A 17139-nucleotide genomic window follows, 5' to 3' on the forward strand; every position below is an offset into this window, starting at 1 on the left:
CAACCCAGTTCTCACTGTTGGCCAGGACACCGGGGAGAATTCCTCTACTCTTCTTCGAAGAGTGCCATCCACCTGAGCGGGCAGACGGGGCCTCAGATTAACATCTCATCTGAAAGAGGGCAGCTCCTACAGTGCAGCAGTCCTGCACTGCACTGGAGTGTCAGCCTAGATTTTGTCTTCAAGTCTCTGGAGTGGGACTTGAACCCACAACCTTCTGACTCCGAGGCGAGAGTGCTGCCCACTGAGCCGCAGCCTCCAATCTATCCGCAGCAGCATGATAGCTCTGTGTTTTGCACCAATTGCATCATTCTGCAGCTCCTTGTTCTTACAAAGTCTCACGGCATTCTTTGCCTTCATGAGTTGGCCCCATTAAATAAGTTGGCATCCACGCCTTTCATACTGGTGGAATTCGGAGCTAAATAGCATTCAACTACTTCAAATTCTGTCTGCATACCTCCCCTGCCCTCCAGACATTGCTAGTTTTCTAGTGCCACGATAATTACGTTTCCATCACACAAACTTAAAAAATACATTAATTGGTGGTAGTACAGCTGAAAAATTCACTAGCAACTCCAACAGTCCGGTCAGAGTTTTTAATATTAGAAGAGAACCCATGTTCTCACCCTTTCTCTCCTTACATTAAAATGTAACTAATTGGTGAGATGAGCCAGAGTCTGTCATCAGAGCTGTCACCTGTGTATCACCCTCCACAGGCACCAACTTGAGACCGTAGCATAATGGCAACTTTATACTGTTAACGTTTTCAAAAATGTATCTTTTTAGTAATCTTTTGCGTTTATCATGATGTAGGTGTCATTGCTGTGGAATAGATATGTTTCCATTTATGACACACAGGCCGGAACTTTACGGGGTGGTAGTGGGCGCGATAGGGGTCGGGTCGGGTGGGAAAGTTGTTATTTGTGACAGCGGGTCGGGAACCCGCCATCATCCCACCCCCACGTGCCTTTCCCCCCGGTGTGTCTATCATCACGGAGCCGACCCAACTAGCAGCGGTGGGCGACCCAATTGAAATGATTAACAGCTAGTTGTCAGACCCTTAAAAGGCCTTTTAACTTACTTTTAAAATTTAACTGCATGGCCACGGCAACCATGCTGCTAGGGAACCATGTCTGTCAACCTGAGGCAGAAGTTCTGTGGCCATTGCTCCAGCTGATTATTGACATCAAACGTACAGTAAAAGCTCCGATCTGACATCACTTTCCTCAGGCAGAAGCTGTTGCTCAGTCCATTTCCAGCACAGATTCTGCAGGCTGCAAATCTTTTCAGCAAAGTCCCCATCCAGTGTCATCTCATTGGAGGAACTCTCTCACCATTGACAGAATGCTTCTGTCATCTCTACTTCACCTGCCATCTATTCCATCAACATGGTGCCGTTTATACTGTCTCACCTTGGTCCTCAGCATCGGAGCACGATGAGCCCCAACACCAGCAGCACCAGGCACACCAGCAGCACCAACAACAACACCAACCTTCTCCGCAATCACCTAATGTTGCACAGGGCATCAGCACCCAAGCACATTGCTGCCAGGGATGGCCTCATCATGGCCAGATTTAGTTAACTTTACGCTGTACACCCATATGGCTGCCACTGCCACATGATGTGCCAGGTTGGCACCACCCTACACCAACACCATAAAGCATCCCCACAATGACCAAGCCATTCCTTTCACACTCATTGCCATTGCGGGGGGGTACCATTATGTCTCACCATTCACTGCAACTCACTAAGCCACTTCCAAAGGTGCACACAAATCTGTCCAAGAACGCAAAGTGTTGAAAATAAAGATTTTTATGCTTGACACCACATTAACAGAAACTTTACATAAAGATTGGATAAAACATCCAAGTGCCTACCCTTGTGTGTTAGTTGTTATGATTGCACTAGGATGAGGGTGAGTGTGAGGGGTGGCTAGTGAGATGGGGATGTAATAATGTAGATAGAGAGAGAGGGATGGGTGGAGGTGCAAGGTAAGTTGGTGTGAGCAAGGATGTGCAGGAATAGGGTAGGGAAGGCAGAGTGATGGGGATGTGTTGAGAGGCACAGCAGGATGAGTTGAGTGTGGCTTTGTACTAATGTTTCCTGATCTAATGAGATCGTTGAAAAGTTTGCAGCACTGCACCCAGGTCCTCCTGAACACATCCCTGACCTTCTCTGCAATCTGCAACCAGGTGGTTTTGATGTCCTGGGGAGGTCTCTTCTGCCCATCGGAAGGGAAGAAGACCTCCCTGTGTGCTCTAACTGATGTCATCGGAGTGCCTGGGTGCAGCCCTCTGCCTCTGTGCAGTCATTGTCAGTGTTTGCAGCACGCCAATGCTGTAGTACACTAACAGCTCTATGTTAGATTAAATGCCAAATCTAATGTGGCCATGATCCCTTTAAAGACCCTGGCTGAAAACCCGTCATGAATAATGTCACCAGACCCGCTACATTTAATTGGGCCGGGTAACGCGCTGGGCAGGCTTAATAAGCCCTATTAACGGAAGTTCTTTTCAGCAGCGGGATGGAGCCAGCAACGGGGTCGCGACCCGCCATGGCCACCGCCCGCACTGGACCCGCCGAGGTCGGCAAAATTCCAGCCACAGTGCCAGCATTGAGTAATCCTAAATCACTTAGTCGGAAAAAGCACAACAAAGCTTCCTGTACAAAGCTTCAAAATGTGCCTTATCCCAATCGCTCTAGATGAGATTACCAATCTGTGTCGAATTGTGGTCAATTTTGTGCCTGTGGTCCAATAGCAATAGGAATGAGACTAACCAAATTCATTTTACAGTTGGCAGAGGGATTACATTTAACTGGTTATATTAATGTAGGTTATTGAGATTATGGTGTGAATTCTGTGATTAATTATGAAATCTAGGCAGGAGTAACCAATAGGGGTACAGTTGCAAACACATTTGAGATTTTCAACAGAATTATTTACTTATCAGGATTTTTTTATGCGGAGTCAACTGCCCACCTTATAATTCCTCTTTACTTATTTAGTACAGTATTACATTTCAGAGCATAGCACAGATGTGCACAGCACATGAACAAGTTTAAGATTAGAATTTCAACAAAGGTGCACTTTTGCATGATGAACTTTGATGTTAAGAAGTAGGAACATAAATGCTTAATCTGTCAAAAATATTCAGTGTGCCAATCATCTCAAAGCATTTTTAAGCAGTACTGTACATGATTTTAGCATTTGTTTTGGCCTTTGAGATGAGGGCAGTTGAAGGCTGCTCTATTAAAAGAATTAGGGACTTAAATCGGAAGCAAGAGAATAAGTTGGACAACATCATAACTTGTTTCTTTTTCTTCGGCATAGAATATTTGAAAGTCAGATTTGGTTTCGGAGATGAGTTTGTTTGTCTTTCCTCTTGTTATGTGGCCTTGTCCCGTTGCCAATGCTTGTGCAGCTGCCTCACCAACTGTAGCATAAAATCCAAACTCAAATGATAAAGCAGCACAGCAGCAGAAGAGAGAAGACTACATACACTTTGGTAAAAATAACAGCTGCCATGGATAGTGTGATATGAGGCTGAAACACAACCTCAGAGTCCCAGCAATCTTATAAATTGCTCTTGGACTTTACATGACCTTGGGCCATAGCCTGTAGCACACTGTATGGCAGCTACATGTATTGTATATATTAATAATACGTAAGGAAAACAATAATGGGGCTGCTTCGATTGTTTTCCTTCTCTGCTGTGAGATTCTATGATTCTATTGCGATAAACTAACAATTAGTTACTTAATGCCTTTAATTAGGAGGAACAAAAGAAAGGCTTTTTATATATACAAACAAGGGCAAATTCACAGACAAATTCCTGTATTATCGAGTGTTTGCAGTGAAGGCTGTGTGGCCCAGGGGAGCTGCAGGCTAGCCAAGAATGTAAATTCTTTCTGGACCATGGACTGAGCAATGATATTAGTTGGCTAAGCTGGACTGGGTTGCTAACATTCTAATTTCATTTAATGCTGTCTGTATTCATCCATAATCCTTGGCACGTTCATCTTGTTTTTAGGGTTTCTAATAATTCAGTATTAAATGATAAAGAAATAACCACTAGATTTATTCCAGTTTAAAACAACTTCACATTCAGCAACTCATTGCAAGCTTACAAAGTCTATCTTGCAGACGAACCTATTTGTCCAGTCTGGATCGAACGCATTGCTTAATTCCAGCATTGATACTTGCCAATGGATATGGTCTTAAATCCCCATCTCTATTGGTCACTGATCTGTCACGTGATAAAGCTAATACGATTGGGAGAGAATATCTGGCTGTTGCATCCCCAATAGGTGATTTCATTGGCTTCTCAGATGTCCTGGCAATATCTAAATTAAGCAACTGTCCAGTTTGTAGCAATCACAAACCTTGGATGTTCTTGCTCCTTGATGGTGCCTTTCTGTGTCCCTTGTTCATGTATTTGTGGTGTAATCTTAAGCTATTATCAGATTTCAGTGCTGGGAAACTTGGTGTTCCCTTATTAAAATAAAACTTTTATCTGTGAATATTTTGTTCTTTTCTACATCTTAGTGGGCTGGATTTTCATTCAGCAGTCGGGAAGGAGGCGGGATTACAACTTTCGGGTTTTAGTCCCGCCTCCATCGACGTCCGGCCAATCCACGCGATTTTAACTTGATTGACCTTGTTGAGCCCGCCCAGCGGGCTCAGCAGGCCAATTAAGGGCCACCCGGCAACAGGTGATGTCACAGACTGAAATTTCATCTGTCAAGAGGTGTTGGCAGATGAAATACAGGAAACTTTGGTTTATCCGGAGGTTAACTGTCCAGAATGCTCGAGCCACCGGCAAAAGTCAGGTGTCTGTTCAGTAAGTTTTTTTTCTTTTCGTTGTTTTTTTTTCACTAGTCAGGCTCTGCAAGGTCTAGCTAAAGCTGTTGCTTAGCTACAGAGACGCTTGCAAGCTAAGGCCGACTGTTTAGAAGCTGTGGGTTTGTTGCTAGATACGGAGCTCAAAAGCTTCCGTATGTTTTAACATTAGCGCTGGTTTGTCCGGCAGTTTTGATGGGACGGCAACAGCTCGGTCCCGTCGGTGCCGGATATCACAAAGTTTCCTGTATCAGTGTTTCACAGCTGTTTGAAGCTGTCAAACACTGACAGTCTGACTTCTAACCTGAGTCCTTCTACGCAGACTCAGTTAGAACTCTCACTGGCACTGAAAGCTGAAGGCTGTCACTTTTGACAGCTCGCGGTCTTTCTGCTTTCTGTGCCGACTGAGTGATGGACTCCCGACGCCTAGAGGAAGAAAGGCTGTTAAGGTAAGTACAGGTAATTTAAACTTCTTTACACACTTTAGACACACCAAACACACTTACCTTTGCACTCATGCACCCATCACTCACCTGAACACTGACATCGCGACCCCTCCAAGTCCTTCAACCCGACGGCCCGCCTGCTCTAACCTGGCGTGGTTTGGAGCCGTCAGGAATCCCACACGACAACCTTCAAAATAGGGATTAGGCTAAAAACTGCCTGTTAACTACCTGTTAACAGGCAGTTAATTGGCACTAATCCCTTCCCGCCTCGGGTCGGCGGGTCCCAGTGCGGGGCGGGTACCCGCCTCCTTTGAAACTTATGTGGAGGTGGGTTTTGGGCGGGATGGTGTCGGGACCCCGAATTCGGGATATTAGCCCCCCGCACGCCTAAAAGCCCGCCTCACGGTACACTGAAAATCTAGACCAGCATCTCTCAAATGCTAGTTCAGTCAATCTTTCTTGATTGTAGATTGGCTTTTATTCTCCTTCTTTTCATTGATGATAGTCTGCCCTAAAAGGCTACTAGGGTAATATGGTAAGCTAACAGACTCTTGCACAAATTGTTTCCATTATCCCACGGTTTCTTTAAAGGTTCATAAGAACATAAGAACATAAGATGTAGGAGCAGGAGTAGGTCATTTGGCCCCTCGAGCCTGCTCCGCCATTCAATGCGATCATGGCTGATCATCCAAATTCAGTACCCTGTCCCTGCCTTCTCCCCATATCCCTTGATCCCTTTAGCCTTAAGAAATATATCCAACTCCTTCTTGAATATATTTAATGAACTGGCCTCCACCGCCCTCTGTGGCAGAGAATTCCACAGGTTCACCACTCTCTGGGTGAAGAAATTCCTCCTCATCTCAGTCCTAAATGGCTTACCCCTTATCCTTAGACTATGACCCCTGGTTCTGGACTCCCCAGCCATCGGAAACATCCTTCCTGCATCTAGTCTGTCCAGGCCTGACAGAATTTTATAGGTTTCGATGAGATCCCCTCTCAATCTTCTAAACTCCAGTGAGTATAAGCCCAATCGACACAATCTCTCCTCATACGTCATTCCTGCCATCCCAGGTATCAGCCTGGTGAATCTTCGCTGCACTCCTTCCATGGCAAGAACGTCCTTCCTCAGATAAGGCGACCAAAACTGCACACAATACTCAAGGTGCGGTCTCACCAAGGCCCTGTACAACTGCAGCAAGACATCCTTGTCCCTGTACTCGATCCCTCTTGCTATGAAGGCCAACATACCATTTGCCTTCTTAACCGCCTGCTGCACCTGCATGCTTACCTTCAGTGACTGGTGCACAAGAACACCCAGGTCTCTTTGCACTTCCCCTTCTCCCAATCTATTGCCATTCAAATAATAATCTGCCTTCCTGTTTTTGCCACCAAAGTGGATAACCTCACATTTATCCACATTATAGTGCATTTGCCATGTTTCTGCCCAATCACCCAACCTGTCCAAATCGTACTGGAGTTTCACGACATCCTCCTCACAGCATACCCTCCCACCCAGCTTTGTGTTGTCTGCAAATTTGGAGATATTACATCCAATTCCCTCGTCCGGATCATTAATATATATTGTGAACAGCTGGGGTCCTAGGACCGATCCTTGCGGTACCCCACTAGTCACTGCCTGCCACTCGGAAAACGACCCGTTTATTCCAACTCTTTGCTTTCTATCTGCCAACCAGTTCTCTATCCAAGTCAATACCTTGCCCCCAATCCCATGTGCCTTAATTTTGCACACTAGTCTCTTATGCGGGACCTTATCGAAAGCCTTCTGAAAGTCCAAATACACCACATCCACTGGTTCTCCCTTATCTATTTTACCAGTTACATCCTCAAAAAATTCCAGTAGATTAGTCAAGCGCGATTTACCTTTTGTAAATCCATGTTGACTTTGTCTGATCCTGTCACTGCTTTCCAAGTGCTCTGCTATTACATCTTTTATAATGGACTCTAGCATTTTCCCTACTACCGATGTCAGCCTTACCAGTCTATAATTCCCCGCTTTTTCTCTACCACCTTTTTTGAATAGTGGGGTAACATTAGCTAGAACAAATTGGTATTAACTTTCAAATACTGGCTGAGATTTCAGTGGTTCTGCTTGTCCATGTAATTTTAAACAGGATAAGCAATTTGGAGAACCATCTTATTTTATTTGTGCTCTCCTTCCATTATTGCTTCTTTGAGGATCCCTATGGTCTTATCTCTTTCTTCATTAGCTTTTGTATCCTGGTCCCCACTCTTGATAGTGCATCAGTGGTGTATATAAATTTGCCAAATGCACTGAATATCTGCTTCTGGATATTCACTCACTTTTATTTTAGCCTCCTGCAATTTAGATCAATGCTGCAGTCTCCTGTAATCTTCATCAGATAGAACATCCACTGGTCCACCTGCATCAAATTTAAATCAGCTGATGAGTTAATCCACTACCAGTGGTAGTTACCAATCTCTCTCATTTATTTGACTCCAGGGACTTGAGCACAAAAATCTAGGCTGACACTCCAGTGCAGTGCTGAGGGAGTGCTGCGCTGTCGGAAGTGCCGTCTTTCGGAATGAGACGTTAAACCGAGGCCCCGTCTGCTCTCTCAGGTGGACGTAAAAGATCCTATGGCACTATTTTGAAGACAAGCAAGGGAGTTATCCCTCAATCAACATTAAAAAAACCAGATTATCTGGTCGTTATCGCATTGCTGTTTGTGGGAGCTTGCTGTGCGCAATTGGCTCCCGCGTTTCCTACATTACAACAGTAACCACACTTCAAAAGTACTTCATTGGCTGTAAAGCGCTTTGAGATGTCTTGAGGTCGTGAAAGGTGCTATATAAATGCATGTCTTTTTTTATAGTTATTATATCCATGTAAAATTCCCCAAGATATTTTTGTTTTCCCCAAGTATGCATTTAATTCTTCCTGTTCTGTCATCTGCAACATCTTGCATTGTGATTATTTTTGCCAGAATGTACACATGTTATTTATGAAAGGTGTCAGCCTTGGCTCAGTGATAACACTCTTGCTTCTGAGTCAGAAGGTTGTGTGTTTAAGCCCTACTCCAGGGATTTGAGCACATAATCTAGGCTGACACTTCAGTGCAGTACTGAGGGAGTGCTGCACTGTTGCAGGTTCCATCTTTCGGATGAGACGTTAAACCGAGGCCCCATTTGCTCTCTCAGGTGGATGTAAAAGATCCTGTGGCACTATTCGAAGAAGGACAGGGGCGTTCTCCCCAGTAAAACAGTCATTCATCTCATTGCATTTGTGGGACCTTGCAATATCATAGCCCATACCAGATTCCTAAATACATATGTATATTATACCTTTTCTGAGACTGCTCCCTGGTCTCAGAGGATTGAGGTATGAGAAAAGTGTGGAGAATGTTGAGCTGCCTTGCCTTGAAAGCAGGAAATTGAGAGGAGCTTTTAGTGAAGTATATAAGATCATAAATATTGTAGAAAAGGTAGTTTTTGAAAAACAACATCAATCTTCCCCAATGATGAGTAAAAAGACAAATTTAGATCCAATGTGAAGAAATCCTTCACACAGAGTGATCAACACATGGATTGAACTACTGGGTAGAGTGATCAAGGTGATAATTCTGAAAATGTTTTTTAAAAAAACAGTTGGATACAATAATGGGGGGTGGGGACATGCAGGGTCTTTCTGGTTTGGTGAGTTAAAATGAGTGAATGGCTCTCCTCAACTTGTGATCAAAAAAAACATTGCAGGAAAATGGATGCTTTCATCCTCTCTCTGATTGGCTGCAATAGTCACTAAATACACTTACAGCTGCTTTTTAAACCTTTGCTAGTTTCCTGCAAGATTTTCAGTCACCTGAAGATCAGATCCAATTTATCTGTTTTAAAATCTATCTTCCTTTACTCATGAGAAATTACTTACGGTGATTATTTACTTTCATTTTGCGTTTTCTTCATTGGTCATTTCCAACATCACTGTTTTTAGGGTTCTTATCAATCCAACATTTAATAATAAAAGAACAGCTAGATTTATTATAATTGAAAACTATTTTACAGCCAGTAGCCCACAGACTCCAGGATACACAATGACCCAACTGGCCCAATTGTTTGGTTAATTGCAACAATGGTGTAGCATTTACTGGTACAGGAAACTTCGCGATATCCGGCACCGACGGGACCGAGCTGCTGCCGATCTATCAAAACTTCCGGATAGACCAGCGCTAATGTTGAAGGATACGGAGGTTTTCATCTCCGTATCTGACAACAAACACCATTGCTTAGCAACAGCTTGTAAACACTCGGCCCGTACCTTGGAAGCGTCTCTGAAGCTGTTGCTAAGCTACAGAGACGCTTTCCAGAGCCTGACTGTTAAAAAAATGCTAGGAGAAGAAAAAAAACCTAACCAAAACGGCTGCTGATTTCTGCCGTTAGATCGAGGTTTCCGGACATACAACCTCCGGATAAACCAAAGTTTCCTGTAGTAAGACCTCAAAATTCACTTAAATGAATTGATATATCATTATGAACAGTCACACTAACTTAACTAAATGGACCACCTTTCTGTTTCATTTCAAAGAGAAGCTTTACATGTATTAAAAAGGATTTTTGAATTTGGTGGGTTGTAAACCAGTAAAAGCAACATTCATTCTGTGGTGTTTTCACCAGTACTGGCTGTATGCTTTAAAGACATGGCATTGTTTGAACTTGGTGTCCTTTCCTGGTTAAAAAGCAGATGGCCGAGAGTGTGTGTGTTCTGCTCACTTCCTCTGTGTGAGTGCCTTTCCTTCCGATGAAGTTTACAGTAAGTTGCATGCATTGAGTTTCTGCTGAAAATACAAAACTCTTCTATTAGAAAACGGGGGCTTTCCGGCTTGTTTGCAGTTAGCTGATATGGGACTTGGTCAAAGGGCATGGAAAAGTGCCAAGGCACTAAATAATTTCCTGTAATTGTTTGGCAAGTTGAATATTTCTCTCTCCTGAAGGATGACCATATGTGGTAGGGTGATACAACAGCTGAGGGTAAGTAATTACCAGATGTGTGAAGAACATTATGAAGGATTTCCTTCTGGCACCTTGATTAGATAGCATTAAGAGTCATAGGATCTAGGCTGACGCACATAAATCACTACACAGTGGGTTTGCAGTTTCAGCTTAGGTCACCTATTCAATGCAGATAACACCAAATACAGTAATGGGAAGACATAATTCCAACTGTTAAAGACAAATGAAGAATATCAGCCATTAGACTAACGTGATAACATAACACACACTCCACCCATTGGTACCTCGAAATTACATCAGGATCCTATTGGTATCATAGGACCGTAATTTGAATAGACTAATGAGGCTTCCGCTTGTTTCTGGTGGGTCCCTTTCAAGGACCCCACCAAAATGGCAGAGACTCTTATGTCAGCAGGAATGGGGCAATGTACTGCGCTGCTCTTTTAATTGTAGTATTCTCCCATTTCCCCATGGTCAGGGGGAGGGGTGGGGGGGATGAAAATTGATGCCATGACTTTCTTGAATGTCCGACACTGAGCTCAATGGTGCAGCTGGGGGAAGAGGGTTGCCTAAGTGAAACAAAGAGCTTCCTTACAAAGGAAATTTCAGAGGGTGAATCAAATTCACATCCAGCGACAGAGCAGTTTTGTTAAAGGCCGCACCTTCTTGGTCAGAGGTTAGGGGTTGGGGAGGGGCAGAGAATAGTCACCTGCATTAAGCTGTGCATTGTTTTCAGAACCGATAGATTTGTAATGTTAAATGTACACCTCCTCCATTTGGATTAAGCAATCAGCCATATACTGATAAATGTAAAGCCAATGCAATAGGAATGTATTGGTACTGATAATATCAGAGTCAATGTTATAGCAACGTGTTGGTAATATAACCAACTGGAGTTTCAAATTTACCAAAGCCACTGGTAAAGACTGAGGACTGTTCAACCATGACATAGTGGTTGAATATTTTTGCAGTGTTTCAAATTGCATCTGGTATCCTCTAGAAATAAGCATCAAAGTGATTTCCATACACTTGTTTTCTGATACGAGCGGGACAGATTTCTGTGTATTTATACTGTCAAAACATGTTGCAGAAAGTGATGAGTCTTCAAACTTGAAACTATCTGGTTAGGAGGCTTGTGCTCTCCTGCACCAAGATAATTGGGGGGAAAAAATTATCTGTTATTCTGAATTAAACAAGTGCTCAGTGAATTGTTTTGTTCACTGGTAAACATGTGAAAAAAACAACTTAAAGTAACTGGGTAAAGGGAATAAACATGATGGATATAAATACACAGGAAGAGGTAATGCTGAACTGGACCAAGGGTGTGATTAAAAATATGCCTCCTGCCAGTACAGAAATGATGCACATGTCCATGTGAGATCATTTCCAATTTACTCCCAGGAAGTATGAACAGACATTGTTCCGGCAGTTGTACAGACTTGATTCGGGATATAGTAAACAAAAGTGAGTGGAGGAAAAGAATTAATAGCTGAGATGTCAATTTCCAACTTTGATGTGGAGACTCTGAGTTGTTAAGTGAACTCTGCCAGTTTAAAATTCCGTGCAAATGTGCAAGGAGATTTGAAAGCAGCCTGACTCTTGTCCCACGGTTAAAGTCAATGGGACGAAGTGAGCATGGCCAGAACTCAGGAGTCCACTGCAGAGAGAATCACGTTGTTCCCATTAATGAGTTACCTCAAGAAAGATGCACCAAGTTAGCTGGCTGAAAAGCTCAATGGGAAAAAAAAGGAAAGGTCGCTCCAACAGAATTTAAACTTAGATACCAGGAATCCTTAAAAATCACAAGAAAAAGATGCTTAGAAAAAATTGACAAATTGTATAAATGCTCCCATAGATAATGGCCTAGAAATTCACTGGCCTTAGCGCCGCTTTTGAGGCGCTAGAGGGCCTAGCGCCGAAGTTATGGCCAGTTTAGAAATTGACAGGGGCCCTAAATCGGCGTTAGGCCGGTAGCGCTGCGCCGGCACCGATGACGTCCTCGGTGCGCGCAGCGTCCCGGTTGCCATGGTAACCCGCCCGAACTCGGAAATTGAGTTGCGGCCGCCTCGCCCGTGGCAGCCGCAAGCAACGTTCTGGCAGAGGTGCCTTACAGAACTTTGCGCCGGCGCATTAAAGGCCCCGTGGCGGCCGGCCGCTTTCCCGCCGGCCGCCTGGCCGCAGCTCCCTCCCCGGACTTCCCCCCCCCCCCCCGGACTTCCCCCCCCCCCCGGAACAGAAGCAAGCCCGGCACTTGTCCGAGGTGCCGGGCTCATTTTTTAAAAGATTATCGCGGGCCGCGGCCGGGTGCAGGCAGCTCCTCCTTAACGGAAGGAGGAGGCCTGCACTTCCCGAGCCTGCCGCACCGCAGCGGGCGCCGCAATGCGGCGCGTGGCGCCAGTTTTGAGGCGCTGAGACCCCTCAGTAGCGCCGGCAGCCGTTTGGGCGCGGCGCTACTGAATTTTTGGCGCGCGCAGGGGGACTTAGCGCCGGCACTAACTTCCGGCGCTAAAGCCCTCGCTGCGCCAAAACCGAATTTCTAGGCCAATATTTGTGCAGATCTAAAGATTGCACGTTTGGGCTTTGAAAACTGAAAGCTCAAAGAAGCAAATGTTAGAAGTAAACTGAAGGAAGGACTGCTTGAGAAACAGGAATTACAGCATAAAAAACAAAAAATAAAGCATTACTGAATGAATTAAGTAGATTGTGTTCAAGAAGTAAAGTTTTCCTTTGTCACGAAAAAGTGCCCTGAGATGTTGCTCTATATATGAGGACTGTTGTGTCGGTACCTTTCTACCTAGACACAATTTAGGACTCAGAACTCAGAGATTCAAACATGAAGTGCTTTATTGGAAGGAAAGGAAGTTCTGGCAAGTTCCGAACAAAGAGAGCTAAACTTAACCGACAGAATACCCAATCATTTATCTCCTGTGACAGCGCCACCACAGGTGGGAGGAGAACACACAATACATAACAAGGACAACTGCAGAAATGCAAGTTGCTGAACGGGACGTGCTCTCTTAATCGTCCAGGATACTTTATTACTCTTTTATATTTAATGCAAAAAAGGCATTTTAGTTTGCTGTTAAGTCATCCTCTGTACTGATTTGTCTTACTGTGTGAACAGGATTAAGCTAAGCCAATAGTTTATCAGGGTAAGAAATGTATGCCTGGAAATTATGGTCTGCACTGTTCTCATATGAAGGCCTAACACACTTGTACCAAATTCCCCAGAGGTGTTAATATCGCCATTAAAATAGTGCAGAGAAGAATTCGGTACCAGCACCTTAGTATTTATGAGAAGAGCACTGACCATAGCTTCCACCCTATAGTGAGTATTCCCTTTATTGTTCCTCAAAAACGGCAAAGAACTTGCTGCTATGTTTATATACAGGAAACTTTCGATTTACCGGCACCTAAATAACCGGAAATCTCGGTTAACCGGCAAAATTCAGGAGTAGGTTCAGGTAACTTTTATTACTTGCCTTCCTCCATTTGTTGCTGTGCAAGGGTGTGGCTGCGGCTGTTGCTAAGCTACAGAGATGCTTGCAACTTGTGGCCATTGTTCTGAACCTGTTAAGCAACAGGGTTTGTTGCTTTATACGGAGCTCTCAGCGCCGTATCTTTTACTATAGCGTTCGGTTATCCAGAAGTTTTGATGAACCGGCACCACGTCGGTCCCGTCCGTGCCGGATAAAAAAAAGTTTCCTGTAATTCTTTGTTTTTTAAAATTTATTTAAAATAAATGTTAGACCATAACTTTCAACTGACCATGATGTCACTTGTTCCTTTGTCTTTGCTCAGTCTTTAAGTTTTTCCAACTGGTCTGCACGCTCCTTCTCTAATTTCCCTGGCCTTTTTCTCTGTGATCTCCTGTTGCTGCTCTTGAATTACTTTTGCTGATGTTACAGTAGGTTCTTTTGCTATTTTTATATTTTGATAGTAAACCATCTTGAGATCTGGTTGTTAATAAATTGGTTTTCTTTATTTAATCATTTGGTGATTTGCATGTCAAAAATTCTAGGAGGCCACTTTGAACAGAGTAGGGGTTTCCTAATGAATGCCATTAAGGATTAATTACTAACGGACATTGCAGTACACATTACATGCTATACATACTCATTTCCTCTTATACAGAGTTAACAACAAACCATGGGTCATTAAAATGCCACAGTCTGAGCCTGGTACTAAACAACAAAAGATTCATTGTCAGATTTTAAATTCACATGCACATATAGAATACCAATTTTCAAATCCCATGCAGACATGCCAACTAGATTTGGAGAACTGGGGGCACTGATTGAAGTCTTGGGGGGGGGAAAATTCGGTATTGACCATTTTGGGGCGCTAACATTAGCGCTAGCAACAGTGAAATTGCGTTTTAGCGCCCCACTTCTGTTTTAGGGCGCTAACATCGGAGAGTGGGGCGGAGACTTCAGCAGCGTTGCTCACTGGGCCGTGCAGCGTTATCACGTTCAAAGGCTCCTTCCCTCCCTTAAAAGGGAAGGGCCATCGTTGCAGACTCTGCAATAGAAAAAGTACCTACCTACCTGGACCACCAAGGCAGCCGCGATCCCACGCGATCAGCCCGGCACTCCAGCAGAGTGCCAGGCTGATCGATCGTGGGCAGGAACCCGCGAAAAAACTAGAACAGGAAAGGTAAGTTTTTTTTTCCACTTATCTCGGCCACCTTGCCTTTAATCATCGTCCCCAAAGTGGCCGGCCACTTGATGCACGCCTCCTGTCGCTGTCGGTGTTTTCGACTGGCGCTCCTGCAGGGAGCAGAATTCAATTTCAGGTCCGGGGCGATGCGCATGGCAATGACATCACTATCTCCGGGTGAAGGAGATCGGGGCGTAGTGCCATAGCGCCGCCGCAAAACTCCCGCCGAGTATGGCGTGAGTCGATGTCAGCGCCGTGCCCGGTCGCAAAGCCATTTGCAACCCGTTAACCTCCCCTGGGGGCACTAACGGGAGGCGCAAAGGCACCTAATTTTCCCCCTTTAACTTGTCAGAGTTCCAAATCAATGCATTTCATTTTCACTTTCAATTGCCAATTAGGACTGATCCCTTAGTTTGCTTAATCCCACTGCTCCTTCTGATAAGCTATTATTTGCCCAACTATAAATGTGTTCAAGAACATCCCTCTTTCCAATAATTCATCCCCTCAGTTATACTGAAGGTATTGTCTCTTGCTGGTGTCCGCTTACATGGACACCATCAGAGCTCAAGTGTAAGTCTAGACGGTGAGTGTTGACAGGCTATTGAACAAGGTAGGCCATCACAATTGAGCCCAATCCTGTCCTTACCCGATCTCCATACGTACGCACTTTCTGGCAGGGTCATTGATTGATCGGAAGCGGTGATTTTGCTGATTTCTCCTCCTTAGCACTGGGCATTGAAGTTAGTACTACACCTTTTATCGTTGATGCTTCTACTCATTAAGATATTGGGAGATCAGAAGAGGCAATTTCAATATGTTTGATCATAGCAGTCAGAACACCTCAATGCTGGCATCCAGGGGGAGGCCTGCAGCTACATTCCTGTTTCTACCCTTGATCCCAGCTGAAAGCTCTGGCGGGGGTGGGTCTGGGCTGAGATGGTGGCTGGGCTAGGAAAATTCAGCGACTCATCCACTCACAGGAGCAGTTCACCCCTAGAACGCTGCAGATTCTGGGTGCCCAACAGGGCCTTGGAAAGGAAAATCACCACTATTGTGTGACAGTCTAAGGATAAGGGGTAAGCCATTTAGGACAGAGATGAGGAGGAATTTCTTCACCCAGAGAGTGGTGAACCTGTGGAATACTCTACCACACAGGGCAGTTGAGGCCAATTCATTAAATATATTCAAGAAGGAGTTGGATATATTTCTTGAGGCTAAAGGGATCAAGGGATATGGGGAGAAGGCAGGGACAGGGTACTGAATTTGGATGATCAGCCATGATCTCATTAAATGGCGGAGCAGGCTCGAGGGGCCGAATGGCCTACTCCTGCTCCTATCTTCTATGTTTCTATGTTACCAAAATTCTGATTTGACTTCCTTTCATCAATCACTGGGTTCTTTTAAATATTGGGCCTGCTGGGACCATCCATAAAATCTGTTTACATAGCTGTAAGTCCTGATTGATGACTTCAAGCTAACTATTAAAATACTTTCTTTAAAAAAATGAATGACTTCCTCTTTTGAAAAGTGGGGTGCCTCAATGCCATTCACTGTGTGTAGTCTGTCCTTAATATAGTTGTATTATGCCAGGACACAGGTGAACCCACTTAACAATGTGAATTAAAAATTAACAGGGAACTAATTCATCCAACAGGAACGTATTGCAATTTCTATCCTTAAAAAAATAATTATTACCTCAATAGTTCTTCTGTAATGTGAAGTCAGTAAAATTTGTTAATTACAATTATACAGTTGATTTTTCTTTTGTGCGTTCCTTTTATCAGCTCATTACACTAATCACATTCTTTTAAACAAATATGCAGTTTTAGTTTCTGTGTGAATATTCTGACAGCACTGATAACTCCCAAATTACAAGTTCCTACATTTTCATTTTGCAACGTGAGGAATGCATAAAATATGGCCCCACGATGGATAGGATGTGCACAGCCCTCTTTAATACCCCTTTTACATTATGTAAAATAGTCCTGAGGAAACCGCAGACAGAGACCTGCAACCTCCCCTTGCGGCTCTCTTTGCTAATTACCTTTCATCCAGCTCTGCGCCCATGTAAACCCAGAGATCTGTGATTCTCATGGCTAAAAGGCCAGTAATCTGATTTTGTACTTTTAGTTTTAACTGGTGAACCAATGACAGCGTACGAGCGCAATAAGAATGTGAGTCTCCAATACAATTGGGTCTCAGGAGGTTGGATA

At 44.1% G+C, this 17139-nt stretch overlaps 1 protein-coding gene across 1 annotated transcript in view; it reads left to right on the forward strand.

Annotated features, from left to right (window-relative positions):
* The window catches only part of LOC147103209 (chloride intracellular channel protein 4), a 163572-nt gene that overhangs the window by 73078 nt on the left and 73355 nt on the right, over nt 1-17139 (forward strand). The gene's annotated exons all lie outside the window — the stretch shown is intronic.

The sequence above is a fragment of the Somniosus microcephalus genome, chromosome 20, assembly GCF_052327205.1.
Source record: "Somniosus microcephalus isolate GS21.2 chromosome 20, FLI_Smic_1.0, whole genome shotgun sequence".
NCBI classification, from domain to species: domain Eukaryota; kingdom Metazoa; phylum Chordata; class Chondrichthyes; order Squaliformes; family Somniosidae; genus Somniosus; species Somniosus microcephalus.